Consider the following 24,394-nt stretch of genomic DNA (forward strand, 5'->3'; position numbering starts at 1 on the left):
AGAAATTCTTTTATATTAAAAGAGTGATTTTCATCATCGTAAATGATTTGTATGCATAAACATATGCATAAGAGATATGTTTTATATTAAAAATGTGATTTTCATCATAAATGATTTTTATGCATAAAAGAAATTCTTTTATATTAAAAGAGTGATTTTCATCATAAATGATTTGTATGCATAAACATATGCATAAAAGATAATTTTTATATTAAAAGTGTGATTTTCATCATAAATGATTTTTATGCATAGATGGATACATAAAAGAAATTCTTTTATATTAAACGAGTGATTTTCATCATAAATGATTTGTATGCATAAACATATGCATAAAAGATATTTTTTTATATTAAAAGACCCTGCCCCACTGCTACCATTCGGGAATCTCTGCTGGTGCGCAAAGGGGGCAGTAGGATCCCACACAATAGATTAAAATAGAATGCCGTAATGTAAATAAATTTCAAACCAAAATCAAATTAGCTAAAAATAAAATTCCCTTTTGTTCTTATCCCCTACCAATAGATGAAAATAGAATTCCCTAATGCAAATAAACTTCAAATCAAAATAGAAAGTAATAAAACTAACACATCTAAGGCTCTAAAATTGTATGTTTTCTAGAATGCGACCTTAGCAATACCAATATGTTCAAGATATTACCTTAGCCTTGCAAAAGAATGTGTTATTGGGTCTTGCCTTAGAGCACTAAATAAAACTTTCCAATGTGGTGTTCTAGCTTGTTCGTCACATCCTAACTCGGTTTTCCAAAGGGGTGAAGATACATCTCTCTATGCCTAGATGGAGACACAAGGCGATGGTCCTTTGCAAATAGTTTTTTCTCACAAAATGTAAGGGAAGAAGAAGCTAATTGAAAAGGGAAACCTAAAAAGGAAATATTAGATAATTTGGGAAAATCCCAATTCCCATAATGGCTGTGTTGGGAGAAATTATGGTATTTTTTCATTAAAAATCAAGATAAAATAGGCAAAATAAACTACATTCTCATTCACAAAAGTATGAAGATTTTGCATTTGTAAAGTTTTCATAATACTAAATATAATCATTAGTGAGGTAATTTGCACTAACTCCCAAACTCACATTTAAGAGGGAGTTGTACGAACTCCCAAACTCAATTAAGTGAGCATCATCTCGTGAACCTTAAAGGTGTTCTTAAACACTGTAACTTTCACATTCTCTAAACTTGATTTTTTTGTGAGCATATTCGTTTCAAAATCTCCAAATCTACACATTGGCTCCCATACTTATTTAATTAAGCTGCCATTATCTCATAAACCAAACTCCCAAACTCACATTTAAGAGGGAGTTGTACGAACTCCCAAACTCAATTAAGTGAGCATCATCTCGTGAACCTTAAAGGTGTTCTTAAACACTGTAACTTTCACATTCTCTAAACTTGATTTTTTTGTGAGCATATTCGTTTCAAAATCTCCAAATCTACACATTGGCTCCCATACTTATTTAATTAAGCTCCCATTATCCCATACTTATTTAATTAAGCTGCCATTATCTCATAAACCAAGTGGTGTTCATAAACACCATTTAAAAACCTCTAAAGAACCATAATCATGACTTTGAAGAACATTGTACCGAATCCTAAACTTGATTGAGTAACGTCAAATTTGAGAAATCTGGGAAAGGAGCTAGACACTTTATTATTATGAAATAACTATGTAGGTGCAAGAAATATTACCATGAATGCTAGGTTTATAGATGATACAAAGTCATGTCGTATTTACAAACATTTAATATGCACTTTCAAAGTTTAAGACTAACAGGATTCATTCTAAAAAGATAACTTTACATGTTACGTGCATTACACATTGCAAAGACATGAAAGAGAATTTGTATTGAAAAAGTAAAATTATATTGATACACAATTGTCAACTTCACATATTTCAATCAAACATCATTCTAGAGCAATTCTCACTTTTGGGGCATCATAGTACTCTATGAGGCCATCATAGGATGGGTCCGATCCCCCAGTGAGATGTCAGATGAGATCACTAGTATGATTGGGGTGAAGCACGACTCTTCACTTTCACCGACTTTATTTGGGCTATACATTGATGAGATCTTTGACTTCATTGATAGATCTAGGGGCTATGGAGCGAGCCTAGGTGACATATTTATCCCATTGATATTATATATAGATGACATTGTACTCATTTTAGATGCACCATAGGGGTTACAGAGACACCTAGATGCTTGACAGGATTCCTGCACCACACAGAGAGATCTAACAGTTAACCTTGGCAAGACCAAGGTAATGGTCTCCAACCCATCTTCAGGATCGCAGCTTTACATATAGAGGAGATCTAGTGGAGGATTTTAGATCATATGCATACCTTGGTGTGGTATTCAGTGGTCCTAAATACACTATGACACCAACAGCAGAGGCTCGCCTCACATGAGCACATGCAGCTCTAGCGCTCCTTGAGAGACAATGCTTCTAGGCACACATGGAGTCCTCATGCAATTGGCCTAGCAGGGAGATTGGTCTTGGTTTGCTAGTGTCTCTCAGTGGTTCACATTACATGGTCTACAAATGCACTAGCTTCCACCTTTAGAATATGAATCAGATCTTACCTCCCCATTTTTGTGGAACACACATGAGGAGATCAAATGAGCCACCCGGTTAGACCCCTTCAAACAACACACACACGATACCTGGATCACACCAACAGAGGAGTTGGTCACTAAGATGGCTATCTATAAAGATCATTTTCTCAAGCTCATCGAGGATGGCTTCATCCGCAAACCCACCTAACATGAATGGCCACATGTCATATGCCATGAGGATTGCTATGGAGCTGCATAGACATAGGGATCTGCTTCTTAGAGATCCTCACCCCCTGTATGCCACCCCCCTCAGGCCATGATCACCATATTTTTTGATGCCCATGGCCACCATGACAAAGGACTCCTTCTAGGTGACAAAACTAGATCAGCGACGTCCACATGGCCTTCTACTCTCAGCCACACTAGCTCTGATAGACCTATGAGGTCTCATCCTAGTGGCCTTAGATTTCCCCATGGCTGACATTCTACATGGTCTGTTACCTACATTGATCACCATATTTTTTGATGCCCATGGCCACCATGACAAAGGACTCCTTCTAGGTGACAAAACTAGATCAGCGACGTCCACCTGGCCTTCTACTCTCAGCCACACTAGCTCTGATAGACCTATGAGGTCTCATCCTAGTGGCCTTAGATTTCCCCATGGCTGACATTCTACATGGTCCGTTACCTACATGGAGTACACTATAAGTGTAGCACGTGGGTTCAACAGAAGGAGTTTTTAAAATCCCTTTTTTACACATTTTTTTTACATACAGAAGGGTAGCATTTAAAGGGTTTATTTATAGATTGAATAGAAAAAGGGCATGTTTTATTCATGAAAAGTTCACAGATAAGGGGTTTTTAAATTAGGCCTTGAATGCACGTGATATAGAGAGTTTACATATAGTGAACCTCCCAAGACTAGAATCAAATGTTGTACCTACTTAGTCTAGATTTTTATTTCAGCTATTCTATTTGTATTTTCCATGACCAGATATAACATGGATATCATTGTAACAGTTTGGTCTCATAGGCCAATTTGGCATTTTGAACACATTAATATAACTTTATTTATTTCTTTCTTTCTCACTCTCTCTCTCTCTCTCACACACATCATGCACACATACCTCACACCCACCCCCATCTCTCCTTCTCTCACTCTCTCACACACACACACACATCTCTCTCTCACACACACATCAGGCACACATCCCTCTCTCTTTCTCTCACTCTCACACACACACACACACACACCCCACACACCTCACCTCTCTCTCTCTCTCTCTCTCTCTCTCTCTCTCTCTCTCTCTCACCCACGGACTTGGCACACAGGGAGGCAGCGTGGAAGGGCTGAGGAAGGTGGCATGGACAAGTATGATCTAAAGTGTAGATGGTTCCTATGATTTTGTGAGATCCATCTATTTTGGTTTTTTTTTTAATACCATAGATTGTTTTTTAGGCAACACATGTGAAGTAGCATCGTTTATGCGACGCATTGCAGTTTGCAAAAGCATCGTATAAGTGACATAAAAAGTTACATCATAAAAGTGAAAGTTCATGCGACACAGTGTTTTCATGCTCAAATAAACGTCCTTTATAAGACATTTATCATCGTGTAAACGATTCTCTTGTAAAAACCCTTCATTTTGGGCCCGTGCTAAGTGATGAAAAACAGGTAGAGGGAGAGAAAACACACACAGAGGAGAGCAAACCCTAATGTATATTGCAAACCCTAACCATAGAGGGAAGCCATCTCCCTTCTCACACAATGCATAAAGCCATAATCCATAATACACAAGACACACACTGTGTTGTGTCCACACTCAGCTAACCCTAGCTAATGTCCACACACTATGACCAGCTGGACGCGGTCATTTATGTCTTACACATGCTGCTACCTAACATGCTAGCACATAGTGCAACTGGCACAAGCTGACATTGAGAGCTTGAATCTCAACAGCCCCTCTCAAGCTCATGATGTACTGCCATAAGATGTAGATGAGCTTGGGCTATCAAAGCTCTCAACACTCCCCCTCAAGCTCATCCCACGTACTCCCAACATAGTACGAAAGTATTCAAACTTCTCCATGCTAAGCAGCTTTGTAAAGATGTCGACCACCTGCTCTTCAATCTTCACATATTGCAGATCCACTATACCATCCAACACTTTCTCCCTGACAAAGTGATTGTGGACCTCTATGTGTTTGGTCCGTGCATGACAAAGCGATTGTGGACCTCTATGTGTTTGGTCCGCGCATGAAAAACTAGATTCTTGGCCAACTGTATGCTGCTTATGTTGTCACAATAAATGACAACCTTGCCATCAATAGGCTCACCCAAATTAGCCAAGAGACTCTTTAACCATATTCCTTCACATGTATTAATGGCTGCACCCCTGTATTCAGCCTCTGTATACTAGATAAAGCAACAGTAGGTTGCTTCTTGCTACTCCAACTCACCACTGCACTTCCAAATGTAAAGGCATAACCACTAGTAGACCTCCTGTCATACAAGCTACCTGCCCAATCTGCATCTGTGTAGCCATGTATATCCAAGCCTTTACCATGCTCATAAAGAAGACCATAATGTGCAGTGGTCTTTACATATCACATAATGCGTCTCACTGCATCCAAATGAGGTTTTTTGGGACTCTGCATAAATTGGCTTACTAGCCCCACATCATAATTGAGATCCGGGCGTGTGATAGTCATGTAAATAAGGCTTCCAACCATCTTTCTATACATAGATGGATCATCCAACTCTTCACCAAAATCAGCCCACAACTTCACATTCTGCTCCAAAGGTGTACTCATTGACTTACACCTTGTCATCCCATATTTTGCCAACATATCCAATGCATATTGGCGTTGCACTAACCATGTACCTGCATGGTCTTTGATCACTTCAATTCCAAGAAAATATCTTAATTCACCCAAGTCTTTCATGTCAAACTGCCCACTCAAGGCCTTCTTAAACATCTGTAGTATCATGATCTCCTATGACAATTAAGTCACATAGATGACAAGTAAGACAATCCCATGATCTATTTTCTTCACATAGAGTGTGAAGAACTTGCTGTAGAAACCTAAAATCCAAGGGAGATAAGATATCGGCTCATCTTATCACTCCAAGCACGAGGTGCTTGCTTCGAACCATATAATGCTTTCTTTAATCTGCATACATGAGTGGGATACCTTGGGTGTACATATCCTTCTGGCTGTGCCATATAAACTTCCTCTTGTAGATCACCATTTAGAAATGCATTTTTCACATCCATTTGATGCATTTCCCAACCATTTGCTCTACAGCCATAGTAATGATTGCTCTCACTGTTCCCATCTTTGCGACTGGACTAAATGTTTCATCATAGTCCAAGCCTTGGGTTTGTACATAATCCTTAGCTACCAATCTCGCTTTATGACGTTCAATGGAACCATCTGACTTGCATTTCACTTTGTAAACCCATTTGCAACCAATAACATTTTTGCCTTGTGGTAATGCAACCAGATCCCATGTTTCATTATGAACCAATGCATCCATCTCAACATCCATTGCCTTCTCCCATACATGCTTTCCATATAGCATGTAGGTTCCACATGCTTCACCAAAGAAGTCATATATGCGTAATGCATAGCAAAATCACGATATGTCAACCTCTCAAATGGATACCTGACCCTTTGGGATCTCGGCAATGCGTGCGGATCACTCTGAACACCTGTCACTCTAGCATGTGGAGGCACACATCTATCCTGCCAACCAGGTGTGCATAAAACTGGTATGCCAAGTTCCTCATCCAAGTGAGGTGTATACCTACAAGTTAACTACCTTCTTATGCCATGCTTTCTCAAGAAATGCTCAAAAGCATGTGAGGTATATTCACCACCTCCATCTGTCCTCAAACATTTTATCCAAGAGCCATATTGCTTCTTTGCAAAAGCTTTGAAATCCATAAACTTTCCCAACACTTCACTTTTCTCTCTGAGAAAGTAAATCCAAGTCATTCTGCTGAAATCATCAATGAATGTCACATAATATAAGCTGTCTTTAATGGATGGGTTTTGTGCAGGACCCCATACATCGCTATGAACTATCTCAAGTGGCCTTCTACTCATGTTGCCTTCTCTAGGAAATGGCGACCTTGCCTGCTTTCCAAAGTGACAGGCATCACAAACATGCATATTCCCATCATACTTGAATCTAGGTAGCCCACTAACAATGCATATTCCCATCATACTTGAATCTAGGTAGCCCACTAACAATGCGTCTTGCTTGCATGTTCTTTAACCTTTGTATATTCACATGCCCAATCCTTTTATGCCACATGTCAATGTCCTCTACCACATTTCGGCTTTTAGAGAACATGCGTCTTGCTTGCATGTTCTTTAACCTTTGTATATTCACATGCCTAATCCTTTTATGCCACATGTCAATGTCCTCTACCACATTTCGGCTTTTAGAGAACATGGCTGATTTCAACTCAGGAATCCCAGCATCCAGCTTAAACAACCTGCCGTCTTTCTTGCCTTTGGCAAAATGACTCTACATCCATTTCTTGAAATCCCCAACGAAGCAACCATGCTCATTGAAACAAACCTGTAAACCATGTTCCACCATTTGACCAAACTTTTTGTAATAGAAGGCACATACAAGACATCTGCCACCCATAGACTTTGTTTCACCATTGTGCATAACCAATGGTACACTTCCAACATGTGTGATGGCATGTTGGGTATCATCTCCTGTCTCCACATAGCCTTTCACATCCATAGGCTTCATATGCTCAAGAATCCCAGCATCCAGTTTAAACAACTCAAGAATCCCAGCATCCAGCTTAAACAACCTGCCTTCTTTCTTGCCTTTGGCAATGACTCTACATCCATTTTTGAAATCCTCAATGAAGCAACCATGCTCGTTGAAACGAACCTGTAAACCCTGTTCCACCATTTGACCAATTGAGGCCAAACTTTTTGTAATAGAAGGCACATACAAGACATCTGCCATAGACTTTGTTTCACCATTGTGCATAACCAATGGTACACTTCCAACATGTGTGATGGCATGTTGGGTATCATCTCCTATCTCCACATAGCCTTTCACATCCATAGGCTTCATATGCTCAAACCATTCACCATGACAAGTCATGGTTTGATGCTCCAGAGTCCATATACCAAGTGTCATCACTTTCAGCATTTGTCATCATAGATCCCACAACATGTTTCATGGCAAACAAGTGATTTGCACTACCATCATTACTGCTTGATGCATAATTTCCACCACCATGTTGTGCATAATGTCCACCATGTTGTGCTCTACCCTCTCTCAAATCATTTTGTTTGCGGAAACAATCACGGGCCATATGACCAAATTTCCCACAGTAATGGCATTCCACATTTTGCATAGATGTTTGTTGGCCTTGCCAACGTCCTCTACCACGAGGATTACCTCTGCCTCTGAGGTGTATATCCACGATCACCTCTAGCACTATATGTAGGCTGAAAATTCTGTTGTGGTGACCTATCCTGCAATCCACGACCATTACCACGACCACGTGATGCAAATCTCCCACTGCCTTTAGATCCCCTTTGTGAATAGAAAGCTTGATTTCTGCCATTATCATCATGGCTAGTAGATGCATCATGAAAGAAGTCACTGAGTTTGATTTCCTCAACAAGAAAGAGTGAAACCTGTACTCCGAGCCGAGATAGATGTATCAAAAGACTTGTACTCCTTGCCAAGACCACTCAAGGTAATGTCTACCAAACACAACATTCCCCCCTTCCTATTTTGCGCACGTCCTTGAGCACGTAGATGCCAAGGAAGAGCAGCATCTCTAGTGTATACCTGCAAGCAAAACGATAGGTGGTTTGTGTGTTCTTTTTTTTTTCTTTTTTTCTTTTTTGAGCAAAAGTACTGACAGACAATAACAAGACAAGTAATTTTACTGAATAAGACATGGCAATAAACGTCCAATTAGCTAGAGGAAAGAAACATTGAAGCAGTGTAGAGATTGAATACGTTAGTTCAAGCCTTAATAATTACTACCTGCAGCTAACTAAAGTAAAGAATGTTTTATGCCAAATGTATTGTTCTTTTCCTAGAAGGCAAAAGATAACAGTTAATTGAGGGACTATTAAGTGGTATACTGAGCATATGCTAAGTCAAAGATGTCGGTTCAACACTAATAAATCTATTATAATTATGTAGTGGCAGACTCTTGATATTGCTTAGTGTTTTGGTTTAATATTTTAAGCACAACGGCGACCATCCTGGATTAGACAAGCATTTCTCTTGGTGCCTTTCTGTCCTTTCTTTTGTTTTTTTTGTTGTTGTTGTTGTTATTTTTTTTATTTTTTTTTTGGACAGGGCTCTCTTCAAGAGTATGTTTGCGCGCCCGCAGTATGGCTATTCCTTACTACACAAGGCATTGGTCTGGGAAAGGTATAGACCTCCCTCGCCTACCATGAATAACAGGGCAATAGGCCACAAACATATACGCTTTTCTTTTATTTTTGTCATGCCAATTTTTGTTATGGAAGGTTTATTAGATTATCCCTAAGCAATGTCCTAGTAAGGGCAAGATATCCACTGACAGTCCTATGATTAATTTAGTCTCTTTGTCCTAGGTCTGGAACTCTACCTTTAGCACAAAACACTAATTACTTTGTATTGCTAAACGGGTAAAAACAATTACGGTCAAACTTACACTATCAAGTCTAAAGCCACTAGAATACTATCCCTTCTCTAGACCAAAGGAGATGCATATTGCCATGCTTAGTAAAGTGAAATTTATAAACAATCAAGCAACAAGAAAAATACAAAAAACATTAGAGATTGGCATGAGTTCACCTGTTTCTGTTTGGTTGGTAAAGAATTGTTTGCACTTGATTGTATGACTGTCAGTTGTGGTACTGAAGCGGAAGATGTAGTTTGGTGCTTGTATCTGTTTTATTATGACAAAACAAACTAAAGAGAAAGAAAATTAAAAAGATAAAAAATAAGAAACATTGGTGCTAAACACCGGATTTGGCCGAGGGGAAAAACCCAATGGGAAAAAGTGCCCTGGCTTCTAGTTCTTATTAAGAGAGTACAAGTGCTAGTCTTGCACTGGGGATGGATGTATGTCTGCATTCTCAGGTGGGTGGACATCAATAGCTTCAGGATGTAAAGATAACCCAGAACGTAATCCTACCCATGGAGAAGATGGCAAGGGAAGAAGTGCATCTTCACTAACATATGGTATGGGCAAGTAGGAAGGCTAAAGAGGCACCTATGGTTTTGAAACCGTTCTAAAGACTCACTCACATTGAGCCAAAACTGACATGTAGATTCATGGGAAAGAAGAACCTGCAAAATGGGAGGGGTTAGCAAACAAAGGGTGTCCTCGTGCCATGTTTGAGCTCTTTGCTCTTCCGAGAGTCTTTGTTGGTTGGGTCCACGTTGCGGCATCATAATTGCCCAGAGATTATGTCGTTGAGGTGTGACCCCCATAATCTGCTGCATCATACCAGTGCGATAGCGACGGAAATATGTGCGACACTACCAACATATATGGGAAGCATTCCCCAATACCATACGAGCACAGTCGCGGCAGTGTGGAAACGGATGATGTTGCTGGTAGTATAACTCCACAAATTGTCTTCCACAACAATCCTCACCCACTGGGGCATAAAAATATCGGGAGTGTGTCTGAAAAGGTGCAATGCTGTAGCCCCCTTGATGGTCAGGGTGAGTGCTATCTAGGTCCAAATATGGACTGCATGTGTCCAACCAAGTCTCCATTTGGTTATTCTACACAACACATAAGGAAGTGTTCAGATTTTTTTAATTTAATGCAAGTTGAACGAAGAATGCTAGTATGTACAGGCATGACGAAAATAGAGCTAATAGATTCGATAGATGAATTGCCAAAAAGTAGCTTTTGTAGCATGATAGCTCTTTCAAAAATGAGTTTGCTTTTGGATGTAACATTATGCAAATTGTTTTTGGGGTGTTGACGTATGGCACAGGTTCCTTTTTGTTGGACTCTTTTTGGTACCCATTTTAGAGTACGTGCAAGAGATTGAAGTTTAGTCGGAGGTGAGATTTTAGCGATAGGCATAGGAAATGCATTGGGACAAATAGGAGGAGGTGTGAATGGAGATGTTTGAACACTTCTGAGCTTTGGCAACCATATGGCAGCTGTGTTCTTGCCATCCCATTGGGCTTTCAAAATTTTCTTGGGTCTTCAGAGTGCCCAACTCTAACACCTATGCCTGTAGACTTATGGCTGGTAATGTAATTTGATTAGGGAAAGAGTAGAATACTGACGATGACATTCCAAATAGTTGGAGTTGTAGGAAGAACACTCTTTCCTTGATAGTCAGGGAGTCTACTTGTGTAGGAGCCTGATTGAAAGTTGTTGGCTTTGTAAGATAAACTTTGACATTGCTTGTTTTTTGAATAGACTCTGAACTTGATTCGGTTGTAATATCCTCCTTCTAATGTGTTGCCTCTGAGATAGAAGTGAGTAAAGGTACCCACTTGCCTTTTTCTTCCCATGTCAGTTTGGAGTATCCCTTCCTGTTCGAGACCTTCTGATGATGTCCGATTGACACGTCAGCTTGTGTTTCCACCTGGACTCTTTCAGGCTTGGTAAGGCGTGGTTTCCAGTATTGATTTGGTTTCTGTAAGTGAGGTGGTATTGACTCCTTTTATTCTTGAGTAGATTCAGGAACATAATTATGTTTTACTACAGTGGTCCCTACATCCTTCTTTGGTAGCCACAAGGTAGTAGCACCCTTGTAGTAGCCTTGTGCTTGCAGAACCTTCTTTGGGATCCACCGTTGTTGAGTGGTCTTGTTGGAGGTGGAACTGTTGGTTTTGGTGAACCTCCTCTTTAGCTTTGTATTCCTTGGATGTTCCTTGGCAGCATTGGGTCTTGGCTTGCGAGCTGCTTCAGGTAACTAGATTTGAATTCTGAGTATTGTCATTGTCATTCTTCACCCAAATCATTGGATCTTTTGAGGTTGTCTCTATCACAGTAGTGATGGTTTCCACCTTTTGAAAAGATGGGAGTGCCGAAGCACTTGATCCTGTAAGGTGAGTAGAATTTACCAACAAGGTGTATTGTCATGAGTTCCAGTCCATACCGCATCTGGTGGTTCTAATCCATGATCGGCCTAAAACAACATCCACCACTGCTTGGCTCTTGTTAGCAACATAAAAAGTCACGTGCATAGATTGATCCTGAATGGACATATTAATACAGCACTTGCCTAGGGCTGGGGTTTCATCACCAGAGAAACTCTGGAAGTTCAATGATGCATTGGTGAGCAAAGGTTGGCCTAATGATGTCCACGTTTCATAAGACAAAACATTGCAGTCAGCTCTCGAATCTATAAGTGCAGACACTGCAAAGATTGCTCTTTGAGTAGGGATCCTTACTTCAATATGAAAGGGATCTACAAAGTCTTCATCATCATTCAAGTGGATATGGCCATGATAGCTACCTTGCGGCGCTCTCGTGCTAGTGCTACTCTAGCCTTAGCTTCTTCTTTTGCTTGACTTTCTAACAAAGCTTGAGCTTTTTTTACGTGTCTGACTAGCATGTATGCGTATCAGCATATCATCTGTTTTAGAGGTTCTTCATAGCGCTTCAAGCGGCTACCATTGATGAAGTTAGTCATTGGCTCTCCGTCTAAGGTTTCCAACCTTACTGCACCACTCGCACTAAGCTCGTTGATCACAAATGGACCAAGTCCTCGCATTTTCAGCTTGCGTTTTTGTTTCTTCAATGTGTAAAGCAACACTAGATCACCGTTTCCAACCTTACTGCACCACTCGCACTAAGCTCGTTGATCACAAATGGACCAAGTCCTCGCATTTTCAGCTTGCGTTTTTGTTTCTTCAATGTGTAAAGCAACACTAGATCACCTCTCCTGAAGTGACCTTTCTTCACATGCGTATCATGCCAACGCTTTTGGCGTCGTTTTTTAGCATACATGCCAATGACTGCCAATAGCCTGTCTTCATCTAGCCTCTCCAATTCATCGATCCGTGTAGAGAATTCATGATCCGTCCACTCAAGTTGTTTTGCAACTCGAAGTGTAGGTACAATAAATTCTATCGGAAGGATAGTGTCCAATCCAAAAACTAGATTGAAAGGTGTCGTGCCTATGGACGTTTTGTAAGCAATTCGGTAAGCCCATAGAACTGAGTGAAGTTTCTGTTCCCAATCTGTTCTATGTCCCTTAACAATCTTTGTAAGCGCAGTGCAAAGAGTCTTGTTTGTACTCTCAGCTTGACCATTTGCTTGCGAGTGATAAGGCGCTGACCTCTTATGGATGACCATAAAGTCTTCCAAAAGAAAGGTAATGACTTCATTGATAAAATGCACACCTTGGTCACTCACAATCTCAATAGGTAAACCGTAGCGTGTAAACATATGTTCGTATAAAAACTTTGTAGTGGTCCTAGCATCGTTTTTTACTGTGGCTTTTGCTTCTACCCACTTCGTAAGATAATCAGTGGTGGCTACAATGATATACTCAGCATGTGTATGGCGTGCTAGTGGTTTAATCGGTCCCACAAAATCAATTCCCCATTTGGCAAAATCTCTAACCCCCATAATTGGTCTCAATGGCATGTCCTCATACTTGGTAGGAGGTTTGGCTCTTTGACATTGATCACATCGTTTGACATACTCTGTTGCATCATGAAAAAGTCTAGGCCACCATAGACCTGACCATAGTATAAGTTTGGCAACAATGGTTTCTCCAGAGAAATGTCCACCCCCAACTCCTGAATGTACATGAGTCAATACGCTAAGGTAGTCACTCTCACAAACACAAGTCCGTAAAAGGTAATGCCGAAACTTCTTCACAGTATAGATCATAGCTAAGCCTTCTCTTTCCGTGGTGGTGAAAATCTTTTCAGCACTATTCAACTGGCGGCTAGCATATGAGACTGGAAAGTCCATTTTGTCCTCGCCTGGTTGAGCTAAAATACAGCCAATTGCAAAAGCCGAAGCATCTATATGTACGTGGAATAAATTATCCCAATCCGGTGACCTGAGAATAGGTGCCGTCACTAATGCTTTCTTCAGCTTTTCAAAGGCTTCTTCACAATCCTCTGTCCATTCAAATACAACAAGGAGTGCGTACAATGGCTGTGCTATTTCCGCGTACATGTAGATAAATCTACAATAGTAGCCACAATGACCCATGAAAACTTGTACCCCTTTTGCAGTAAGGTCTAGGTAGCTCAACAATAACAGCTATCTTTTCCGCATCCGTGGATATACCATTCCTAGACACAATGTGGCCTAGAATCTTCCCTTGCCTAACCACCATAAACTTGCATTTATCAGGGTTAAGGCATATGTGATACACTGCATTTCTCAAAGATTTTTTTGAGATGCTCTATGTGTTCTTCTCTGTCGATGGAATGCACAGACAAGTCATCCATGAATATTTCAAGAAATAATCGCAGGTATTCTTTGAACGCATGGCTCATCAACCTCTGAAAGGTGGCTAGAGCGTTAGTCAAACCAAAAGGCATGACTCTATATGCAAACACTCCCCATTTTGTAGCAAATGCGGTTTTGTGTTGATCCTTTGGATCAATAGATACCTGGTTGTAGCCCGAAAACCCATCAAGAAAACTGTATGCCTTCTTACCAGCTACCCTCTCCAATACATGATCAGTGAGTGGAAGCGAATAGTGGTCCCGGACAGTAGCAGCATTTACTTTCTTTAGATTGACACATACTCATAGTTTTCCATTCTTCTTAGGTACTACCACAATCGGTGAAACCCATTCTGTATGTTCAATCTCATAAATAAATTTAGCCAGCTAACAGCTTGTCAATCTCTTCTTTGATCTTTTTGGCAAAATTATCGTTATACGTGTAAGGACGCTGCTTGGACGGCTTGGCATCCTCTCGCATGGGAATTGTATGTTGGCAGATCTTTGGATCTACCCCCTTAAGGTCTTTGTAACTCCAAGAAAATATATCTCGATACTCTATCAGAGTAGAGATTAGCAATTCTTCCTCCGCTTGGGTTAAGTCTGTGGCAATCCACACGTTACGTGGCTCTTCGCTTGGTTCTGTCAGGTCTATTTTCTTGGCGTCCTCAGGGCCATCATAGGAAACCCCTGGTTCCTCTGGTTTCTGTCGAATAGGTTGTTGCAAGACTATTTTCCGATCTTGTATGGTGAATTTCTTGAAGTTTGAGGGGATATTTGTGGTATCCTCTTTTTCCTCTGAGTCGTCACTCATGGAAGACCATGCTCCTTTTAACATTCTCTTCCGTTCTTGCACTAGAGCTTTACGCTCCTCTCGTCATGGTGCTTTGTTCAGTCTTGACTGAATGCATTGAAGCCTTAGATTTTAGCTTCGGTTTCCGTTTCCTCTTCTTCTTTGGGTTGTCACTCTCCTCGTTTAGCTTTTGCACTAATTGAAAGCCGTATCGCCATTTCATCTCGTCTTTGATGTAATCATCAGCTCCCAAGTAGTACAAGTACTCGTTCTTCCCTACAAAGGTTGGAGGTGGAATAAAGTCTTCTTTATCCACATCTTCTCTTTCTTTTTATTGTTGTTGTCTCTTTTCCTTGGCTTCTTGTTTGTGAAACTTCCGGTGACTCTTGCAAAACTTACGTTTCGATTTGTCACTAGGAATACTCAGCAAGACCTCTCGACCCTTTAACAACAATCTTATCTTCTCTAACTCTGATTCAGGGACTATGGCATCATCATCAGAATCCTTCCCATCAGAGGATTCTAAGCATCTATCCTCATCTCCTTCATCAGCTGAGCTGTACTCAAGAGGGGATACTTCCTCTACAGATACCATATCTCCTAGCAATAATGATTTGTTTGCTTCATACCTAGGGGCTTCTTGAGGTCAGTTCCAAAGTCCCACTTTGAATGCATCGGAGCGCCTGAAGGAGCAAGGAGCCAAGCTATCGATCTTCCACTGTGCGAGCTCCTGCGCTGGTGAGGCGGATAGACCTGCGCTGGTAAGGCGGATAGAAGTTAATACACATGGTGTGACCATCTATGTCGAGGAGGGGGGTGCATGTGAACCTGGACTTCGTCATGCCTATGTGCAGTAGTATGCTCTCCAGCATAGGGGACCTTAAATCTACCGTCATCGCTCATGAAAGCTCTAAGCTCTTCTCTACCACCATTCCAAAAGCCCTAAGCTCCTCTCTTTTCTCTTTATACACACAAAGACAATGTCGTGCGAGTGAAGATTGCATCTCGTAGCATCCTTTGCATTTCCTCTAAATAATTATAACTAGAGTTCATTCTACACTACCCTTAGATATACCATCTTTCAACATCCTTCAACATCCTTCACATGCACAATAAATAATTATAACTAGAGCTCATTCGTACACTACTCTTAGATATACCATCACCTATGTTCATGATAATGGCTATCTGGATCAAACATCAACATATGCATACTATGAATTTTTGCCACCACCACATATGTACATGAATAGGCTACAATTTCTTCCCGCCAATCTTATCCATATTGCATAACAAAAATTCCCTTCATGAAAACAAATGCCTATGTGGGTCGAAATTTACACCCATAGGCTATATGATGTCTGCCTCTAAGATTGTCCTGCTGAAAAAATATCTCTTTTAACATGATTAGGTTTACTCAGAGCCTCCATAGTTTACCATCTTCTACATATACACATGAATACAAGTCTACCTTTGCACACCTATAAGTTGACCTCTTTTTAATTTCTGAACATTGGTTGTATATCATGCGCACTATCTGCTTATAAATAATAGAGAAAATAATTATATCATGCAAACTGTCAAGGTAAGTATATACAAAAGGCTTTACTATCTAGGTCTAGAAATAAACTCAAGGATGTTTGTAGATTTTTTCATAAATTATGGAGCTTATGTTGTTATGTATTCTAATATTTTTTGAGTGCTTATAAAATAATGTGCATATTTATGCATAGTGGTAGAATTTATACCAAAAAGTCTATTAGAAAAAGTGTCTTATATTCATGAAATTTATAAAATATTTTTTTTATTTGAAAAAGATTGATATTTATTTAAGTTATGTAGACTCCTATGTAATTTTGTAAGTCAAGTTTATTTTTATGTCACAAACAACAGCAATTTATAAATCTACGAAGGTCACATATGTTTTCAATCTTGAAAAAAATAGCAAATTCATGTATTTTTTAAATTTATACATGGAATGCTAGATGTGTTTTCAAAAAACTATTTTTAAGCCATTTTTTAGATTTCACACATTTTGGGAGGGAATATTTTTAGGTAACCCTCATCAGTTACCTATTTTGCTCGCAATAGTGTTCCTAGCATATTTCACTATTACTCAATTACTTTTACTGGAAGGCTTTTATAACCTTAGACCATTTGACCTTAGCCCTTTATTTCCAAATGGCTCTAGACATGGATTATTTTTTGTTATGTCCAATACCCACCCTCAACAAAATATCCATGACAATGATGATGTTATGATAGCTCCCTTACGTTCCATTTACTATTTATGATTCTCTTGTGCTCATTTGGACCAGTGAATAATAGATGATGGTCTCCAATTACTATATATAATGGTGGTGGTCATTTGGCCTAGTTTTGATGAAAGATGTTGGTTTTCCATGTGGATACTAGTTAATCTTACAATGCATACATTTATGCTTAGGATAGAGCGGTGGCCCATGGGAAGGGGTTGGCCTTTGTTGGTCTAGAATGCCCAGTCATCTTTAACATAGTTAGCCTCATAAGAGATATCCTCTTGTTTAGCTCTTGCTTCTTCACTGGAATCTAATTCTCCTATGACAAATTCCTTTTCCTTCCCGTTAGCAATGTTCCACAAACCCTTCTTCATTAATGTGAATTTGATCTTTATTTGCTAGGTGTGGAAACTGTCCCTCAAATTTATTTAATTTCATTAATGTGGCCATGAGAATGGGTAGGTATTACCTCTCAAATTTCAAGCGTAAGTTTCTAAAACCTTAACAAAATTCTTGATTATGTGCCTTGATTAATAGTTTAAAACTTTGATTGACATAAACACTCTTAAGGAAAAAAATCAGTGAATAGACTAAATTGGAGTGTGAGATTGAGGCACTAAATCAAGGGGAAAATGTAATGTGATACTTTACAAGGCTATAGCAACAACCTAATGTGATGTTTGAACCCACCATGGTTCACAACGACTAAGATTAGTGTTAATTAATCAGTAGTTAGTAGAGGTGGTTCTCTATTGGGATAACTTAATGAAATGCATTTGAGTAGTTATGGCTTATAGATCCACCAATGCAATGATTAAGCATGGAATAAAATTGGATTAAATTGATTTTAAGCACCATAAACCATTATTAACATCACTGAATCATTGCTTACTTAGAACATTACCAAAAGCTACTTCTAGAGGTATTAAAGTCTAGATCTAGCCTATATAGTCGGTTTGAGTTGGAATGGATATTACCAACATAATCAAGGCATTGAAAAACCTCCAAGTCTAGTTGGGATTGAGTTGTTTTGAGGTGGATGACAAGAATGAGATCTTTCCCCCAAATTTTCTTAGTGCTTGGCTACATCACATATTTTGGCATGTATTACGCCAAAGTGTGATGCTATATGAGCCTTTGCCTTAAGGTGATTAAGATCCTCCCAAGAGATCTTGGGGAATGGTGGAGAGAATAGAGAGAGCCAATCTTGTTTTGAGTGGGGGGCAGAGGAAGAACTCGGGGGGTGCACTATGAAGAAATTCTATGTATCATGTGCATTTAAGGAATATTTAAAAAACCCCTTACACTTACATACTCTTGTGAATAAAACGACTCCCTTTTGTGAGTAGGAGGCACAAGACGAGCTTGGGGGGTGCACTATAAATAAATCCTATGTATCATGTGTATTCAAGGAGTATTTAAAAAACCACTTACACTTACATACTTTTGTAAATAAAATGACCCCTTACACTTACATACTTTTGTAAATAAAATGACCGCTTTTTTTTCATAAACTTACAGTTTTTTTAACTGCTTAAAACCCCCCCTCTTGTAAATGTAATTCTGTAACTTTTTAAATTTAATATACCCCTCATCACATGAACTCACATGCTACACTTACATATTTTTAGGTGAGGCACATCGACTAGTGATGGTGTAGCAATGATTATGAGGAACCATACCTATGCCATAAGCTATATGTTTAGAAAATGGCTTCTTTTAGAGTTGTATCATTTTTAAAATGGATTGAAGATTAGCAGAGCACAGCAATCGCTTTGAAGTGGGTCTCCTAGAACGCCGCCGAGTATGGGAACACAGACACCGAGCTTGATGATGTCAATAGAGCATGTGGCAGGGGGGGAGGCGTAGGAGGAAGGGACGGAACTGGGGGAGGCATCATGGTAGGAACTGAGAGAGGCTGGGAGGCATGGTAGGAGGAACCGACGGAGGCTTAGTGGGCATAGAGGGAGACATAGCAGGAACTGAGGGAGGCTTATTGGGCACTGGGGGAGGCATGGTAGGAGGAACCAAGGGAGGCTTAGTGGGCACACCTCGGGACTATTTGACACCCTCTTTTTCAAAGGGGATCAATGGCGGACATTGTCGCTCAAAAATCGAGGATCCGGTGGGCCGTCGGATTTTGTGATCCATGTGTAATCCATGTGTGAACCCTATGTGATCCCATCTTGTGATCCATGTATGAACTAGGGGCGGCGGCGTGGGGTGGGACGCGCTTTTGTCAGCATTAAAGAGGGTGCGGACTTTAAAGCAAGGCATCTTTTTTGAATTAAAACTCCTTTATCACCTCCTTTGGATCATTTATCCCCATCTGGCATTTGGCTCCCTTTAGTCTTCCTTTAGTGGTGAGGCCTATTTCTGAGTATAATGTGACCTTTAGCAATGTCATCCCGGTGTGAACCTTGTGTGATCTTGATGTGAACCTTCTGTGATCTTGATGTGAACGGGTCGGTTTAAACGGTGATGGGATTTTTTTAGTAAACTAGTGCAAGGTTAAAGTTATCAACTATTCAAGGAGTGTGTTATGGCATCTTTCTTTGCAAGCAGTGATCTTGACAGACCGGTGTGGTCATTTGAGGATTGGCTATGGTGTGAATCAAGTGAGTATGATTCTGACTTCTCTACATCCAATGATAGTATTACTGACAGAAAGCTCTCTATATCCAAAGACAATATTGTTGAAACAAGCTCCAATGAAGGCCGTTCATGCGAAGCCCCAAGACCACCTCTCGACTTGGAGATCAACTCAAGTATTTTTTTCCCGTTTGATCCACAATGGTATGTTTCTCAACGATTTTACTCCTTCAAAAACAAAGCAAGTTACAACTTAATGAGAAGGGAGCTCTTGAAAATAATGATTCCACAAGATTAGAGGAGATAAAGGCATGTGACAGCACAGGTTCTTTGGATCTCAAGCAATGGAGAAAACTACGAGACAATTTGCGGCTACAAAAGAATGAAGATGGGTGCTCTAACCTATGCTTGGTCTCTTCACCACATTTAAAAATATCCCATATAAATGAGTGGGCCACAATTGTTAGAGAATGTCACATGGCAGAAGATGGAGTATCCCACTGTGATATTCATGACACTTTGTGCATGCTCAAGAGCGCATGGTGCATGGATATAAGAAGGCAAGGCATCCCAATACAGTTTGCAAAAGATCTTCTACATAGCTGTAGTTGTTCGCATAGTGAAGATTCCAAAAGAGCGCTTAGAACAAATGGTATTAACAGGTTGAACACAAATCTAGCAAAGCAGGACTACGTGAACATCACAGTTTCTAATTTGGGTCAAGCACTAGATGACATTGTCATTAAGCACAAAGTACGACTAGTGTTTGTTTGCTCCAGAAATAGTTCATGTGGAAAGAAAAAGATAATTGACTATGCATGTCATAGAGGCAGGGAGCCTCGAAGGCAAGGAAGCAAGAGAAGGCTAAGAAAATCAAAAAGGTGTGGATGTCCTTTTCGTGTTGTAGTACGTATTGACCATGTCTCTGATATTGCTTCCATCACTTTGTATCCCTATCATCAAGGACATGTGCCAGGCTCACAAGAAGACTTGTATCATCTACCTGTGCATCAAAATGTTCTCCAATGTTGTACAGAGGACTTGTTTGATGTGGGAATTCCGCGTCATGTGGCAAAAATGTCCTTGTCAAAGGACAAGTTGCATTATGATAATGCCTCTAATGTGGATGAGGTAATCTACAGGTTTTTTATGATACCACGAGAAGTGTCGATGATGTCCTTCCAAATAAGACGGCAAGGTACAAAGCATACTAGCACATATCTCTCACTTAATTGGCAATAATGTGATGATGAACAAACGATGGAATTTATTGTCTTTTGTAGGGAGGCTATCTGGAGATGATTGGGTTGCAATGTGGAAAGAGGTACAACTATTGCAAAACAAGGTTAGGTATGAAATTTAGTTGGCCATGTGTGTAAGGTGCTAGGTCCAGTGAAGCTTGAAAGTAACAAGATTTTCTTGGCATTGTAGGTGTGTTATTGTCAACCCTACAATCCTTCTGCGGAGGTTGCTCAAAAAAGACCGTTCATTGTAATAATTCAAGATGAGTGGATGCTGCACATAGCAATGCGTTTTTCTTTGAACAACTCATGGGCAATTGACAATACATTTAAAACAAACATTTTTGGGCTACCATTGTATGCTGCAGTATTGCCCAATCAAAATGGAATTGGCATACCTATTTGGTTTATGTTATGCACAAATGATCCAGGGTCTGAACAAGAAGCAATTGCTCTCCAAGTTACTCTCAAGATAGTGCTATCTAGAATGAGAGATATTCATCCAGCTGCCTTGGTAATTGACAAGTCACACATGGAGCTTGAGGCTTTCATCAACAAAGTGGTGCAAGAAGATCCTTATTGTTGGATAGACAATGGCTTAGGTGGCCAACAACAAGTGGCATCCCATGTCCTTCTCTGCTAGTTCCATGCAAAGAAAGCATGGGTAGAGAACTTATTCATTAGGACCTCAATGGTCTTGGGCCCAGTTTAAGGTAGTCAAACCTTTTCTCTTAAGAAGAAACGTTTTCTAATTTGAAGCTTCAAAACGACTACTTTATTCGAATTTGAATTTTGGGGGGCAAATGGAATTTAAAATCTAGCGGATAAAACCATATCATGTAACATATCTATGGAAAGATCTTGATGCGTAGATCACGGATCTGTAATCTCCGCTCAGATCGGAGCTTGTATGTAGAAGTTATGGAGGTCCGAAAATTATAAAATTGCCCCTCCCCCCCCCCTTTTTGGGGGGGAAAGTGCACCCTTTGACCACTCTTACACCTCTCTTAATCACCAATGGCTTTTGCTTACATGGCGGGCTCCTATTTGTCAAAAAGTTAAACGTTTCCATAACCTCATGGCAAATTAAAGGGCCCAAAAAGACTCCATTGAGTTCCTAATGTCCCAAAGGTATTCAGTGACTTCCAATGTAATGCTTCTCATTGGTTACCATACGCTTCATTAATGTTTGGTAATGTATTCTGCAGGTTCCCAAGGAGTCCCAAGACCATCTCTACTCCTCCAGGAAGATTTACAATCCATAAAGACAATGTGTTTGCTAAAAAATGGTCCACGACCACTCACAATTAAAATTAGCATAAGGGACTTCTCATTCACATCACAATAGACTTCACATTCACAACATAGAATAGTTATTCATGAAAAACAAGAGAAGATAAGAAACAATGCAAATTATAATTGCCGAAATATTTGTCATAAGACAACCAAGTTTGTCAATAAGTTTTCTGCGATACAAACTAACTTTGCAATAATGCAACGTATCATTCCCAAAATCATTGCCACAATACAAAATGAGTATCATGTGAAGCCAAAACTATGCCGTCACAGAGAAGGTAAACTCATTGTATCTCCAAGATCTTTTTCTTCGCCCATGTGACCAAATCTAGCTTCAACTGCTCCACGGCCTCATGTTTGAACCAGGTCCTAGTCAACTGCACACATAAGAGAAAATAAAATCGAATGAGTACAACTCCTTAATTGTGAAACTTAGAGATAAGACTCAAGAGAAGCATCTTACATAGCTCTTCGATCGTTTGCCGTATGCCCCCTCAATCATCCGTTTCATGTAGGCTATGACATAGAATCCACAATCTATAGCATTAGGCTGTTGCGGCACCTACCAAAGAATCAAAGAATGAGTGAACCAATACAAATTTTCATGGTTAGTGATCACAAGGGTGCCAGGATTATTACATGTGGTTTCTCCAAGGTATCCAAGGAATTCCTTGGCCTCTCCATAAACTCCCTCAATGAGTTGTTAGAGCAATGTGAAGCCATGATTTGCAAAGCCCTAAAAGCATAGTTGGTGTAGATGGTTAAAAAAAAGGTCTTTTTTGTTCTAAGATAACAAAACAAGTAGCCAATATGTACCTATAAACAGATGACAAATGAGTTGGAGACACTACCCTTGATAGTGGATCAAGATATAGTAATCCATGAGTCTCCCATGGACAACGCACTAGCCTTTTATGGATATTGTTGTACAACACAAAAAGTTGCCAATGATGTCTGTAGAATGTGAAGCAACAAGAACACATTAATCCATTAAGCATCCTAATAGATAGTTTGAACATCAAAGGTACTAACTTAGTAGACCTACCCATCCACAATTGGAAAGAAGATAGACAAGTACTTTGCCACATCTACCTCTCCAAAGTAATTATCAAGCTTTTTTGCGTCTTCATTTCGACATGCCTTCATAAAGGCATACCAAAGGCTGTCACAAAACCAAACTTTTTTGAAGACATGGCTTGGCATTGTGTTCTCAAACCACATATAAATTAAGCGGTTCATTGATGTCACACCCGTGCAATATACATATGCATATGAAAAAGATCAAGCCTTTTTAAAAAACAGACTTACATATGACACATATTCATTGTCCGTGTCGATGCTTTTTGAGACACAATTGACTCCAAAAGGCTACCATCAACCTCAACAACTTGATTCGATGCATGAGACACAAATTGAATAGCAAGACCACTCTCAAACCTACATAGTGTAAAAGACGTATGATCATACATGCAAGTAGAAAATGATTCACACATGAAAGATAAAAGACTTCTATTAAATAGCCTTACCTCTTAATGAAATCATCACATTTCAAAGGTTGACTTAAGTTAGCATCTATAGTTGTGCTTCCATTCGCAATGACCACGGTAATGGGAGCACTTGTGCTAGATAGAGGGGAGTCACTAATAATAGTAGGAGACCCAAGCCTTGTGGATATGCCAACCTATGCAAAATTAGAGAAACATTTGATACATATCCATTCTACACTTTATGAAAGAAACGTTTACATAAAGGAATTTATTTTTAACACACCTTTGCTTTTTTGGCCATTTGCACACGAGTTGCAAGGGGAGTTTCCATTGGCTCACTGATTTGCAATGAGCACAAGATTCGGCTTCCCTCGAAGAACGTACGAGCGCTATCCTCTTTCATAGAAGCTAAAAGTGGCCCTTGATCGTCAAAGCTCGCCAACTTCTCCTACAAAAGAGAATGAGCAATATAAATTTAATGACAATAAAAGAACCTCTACCACGTTGTAAAAAGCTCGCCAACTTCTCCTACAAAAGAGAATGAGCAATATAAATTTAATGACAATAAAAGAACCTCTACCACGTTGTAAAAAAGAATGAGAAAAAAGCAGTAAGCCTCTGTCAAGAGAGTATTACGCCGGAGTGACTACTTCGTCACGTACTTCATGTGAACCATCATTTAAAGGATTGGCGACGGGTGTG

General features: G+C 39.8%; 1 long non-coding RNA gene across 1 annotated transcript; it reads right to left on the reverse strand.

The window, feature by feature from the left end:
- Nucleotides 1–23,732: 23,732 nt before the first annotated feature.
- On the reverse strand, nucleotides 23,733–24,091 carry LOC147602785 (uncharacterized). Its single transcript, XR_015265742.1, has 2 exons — nucleotides 23,976–24,091; nucleotides 23,733–23,886 (listed from the first exon to the last, which is right to left on the reverse strand). It is a non-coding gene; the product is annotated as an uncharacterized LOC147602785 (long non-coding RNA).
- Nucleotides 24,092–24,394: the final 303 nt, after the last annotated feature.

Source organism: Cibotium barometz, chromosome 66 (assembly GCF_041138505.1).
Source record: "Cibotium barometz isolate CiBa-2024 chromosome 66, ASM4113850v1, whole genome shotgun sequence".
NCBI classification, from domain to species: domain Eukaryota; kingdom Viridiplantae; phylum Streptophyta; class Polypodiopsida; order Cyatheales; family Cibotiaceae; genus Cibotium; species Cibotium barometz.